This window comes from Molossus molossus, unplaced genomic scaffold (genome assembly GCF_014108415.1).
Source record: "Molossus molossus isolate mMolMol1 unplaced genomic scaffold, mMolMol1.p scaffold_m16_p_1, whole genome shotgun sequence".
Taxonomy (NCBI): Eukaryota; Metazoa; Chordata; class Mammalia; order Chiroptera; family Molossidae; genus Molossus; species Molossus molossus.
Genome location: NW_023425344.1, coordinates 188,410,496 through 188,412,353, shown reverse-complemented (window position 1 = coordinate 188,412,353; position 1,858 = coordinate 188,410,496). Strand labels below are relative to the sequence as shown.

The window sequence follows — 1,858 nt, the reverse complement described above, 5'->3', positions numbered from 1 at the left end:
AATGGAGAAGATCAATGAACCTAAGAACTCCTTCTTTGAAAAGATAAACAAAACTGACAAAATTTAGCTAGATTCACTCATCAAGAAAAAAAGAGAGAAGGCTCAAATAAGTGAAATCAGAAATGAAAGAGAAGTTACAGTGGATATCACAGAAATACAAAGGATCATGAGAGACTTATAAACAGCTTAGTGCCAACTAATTAAAACATCTAGAAGAAATGGATAACTTCTTAGAATCATACAACCTTCCAAAACTAAATCATGAAGAAATAGAAAATCTGAAGAGACAGATTACTAGTAAAGAGATTGAAACAGTAATTAAATAGCTCCCTCCTCCTCACGAAAGAGTTCAGGACCAAAGATTTGTTTTTATTTATTTATTTATTTTTAAATTAATTTATTTTTGTTACAGATGTCCCCCCCCCCCACTGATTCCCCTTCCCCTCCCTCCCTGCCCTGTCCCCAGCTTTGTTGTCCATGTCCATTGTTCATGTATACATGCATATTAAGTTCTGTGGTTTATCTCTCCCCCATCACCCCCTCTTCTGGGGATTGTCAGTCTGTACCCCACTTCCATGTCTCTGGGACTACCCCATTCCTCAGACTGTTATGTTCATTATAGTCCACAAAAAAGTGAGATCATATGATACTTGTCTTTCTCTGTTTGGCTTGTTTCACTTAGGATAATACTTTCCAGGTCCCTTTATGTCCTCTCAAAGGATAAGAGATCTTTCTTTCTTACAGCTGCATAGTACTCCATTGTGTATATGTACCACCGGTTTTTTTTTTTATCCATTTGTCTACTAATGGAAATTTGGGCTGTTTCCAGATCTTAGCTATTGTAAATAGTGCTGCTATGAACATGGGGGTACATATATTCTTTCTGATTGGTGTTTCAGGCTCAGGCTTCTTAGGGTATATTCTTAGAAGTGAGATCACTGGGTCAAATGGCAGTTCAATTTTTAATTTTTTGAGGTAACACCATATTGTTTTCCATAGTGGCTGCACCAGTCTGCATTCCCACCAGCAGTGTACTAGAGTCCCCTTTTCTCCACACCCTCGCCAACACTTGTTGTTTGATGATTTGTTGATGGCGGCCATTCTGACAAGTGTGAGGTGATACTTCATTGTTGTTTTAATTTGCATCTCTCTGATGATTAGTGATGTTGAATATTTCTACATATGTCTCTTAGCCATTTGTATGTCCTGTTTGGAGAGGTGTCTATTTAGTTCCTCTGCCCATTTTTCAATTGGGGTTTTTGTCTTTCTTTTGTTGAGTTGTATGAGCACTCCATATATATTGGAAATTAACCCCTTATCTGATATATCATTGGCAATTATGCTCTCCCATAGAGTGGGTTGCCTTTCCATTTTGATGATTGTATCTTTTGCTGTGCAGAAGCTTTTGAGTTTGATGTAGTCCCATGTGTTCATTTTCTCCTTTGTTTCTGTTGCCTTAGGTGATTTATCAGTGAAAATTCTGCTGCGTATGATGTCTGAAATTTTGTTGCCTACAGTTTCTTCTAGGATTTTTATGGATTCATGAGTCACATTTAAGTCTTTTTTCCACTTTGAGTTTATTCTTGTGTATAGTGCAAGTTGATGGTCTAATTTCATTTTTTTGCAGGTAGCTGTCCAATTTTCCCAGCACCATTTATTAAAGAGGCTGTCTTTACTCCACTGTATGCTCTTGCCACCTTTGTCAAATATTAATTGAGCATATTGCCTTGGGTCCATTTCTGGGTTCTCTAAAAAATATGGAACACTTCACGAATTTGCATGTCATCCTTGCGCAGGGGCCATGCTAATCTTCTCTCTATTGTTTCAATTTTAGTATATGTGCTGCTGAAGTGAGCAC

The 1,858-nt window shown here is 37.6% G+C and overlaps 1 non-coding gene across 1 annotated transcript; it reads right to left on the bottom strand.

Moving 5' to 3' along the window:
- Positions 1-1,751: 1,751 nt before the first annotated feature.
- LOC118621156 lies at positions 1,752-1,858 on the bottom strand. Its single transcript, XR_004957639.1, has one exon. It is a non-coding gene; the product is annotated as a U6 spliceosomal RNA (small nuclear RNA).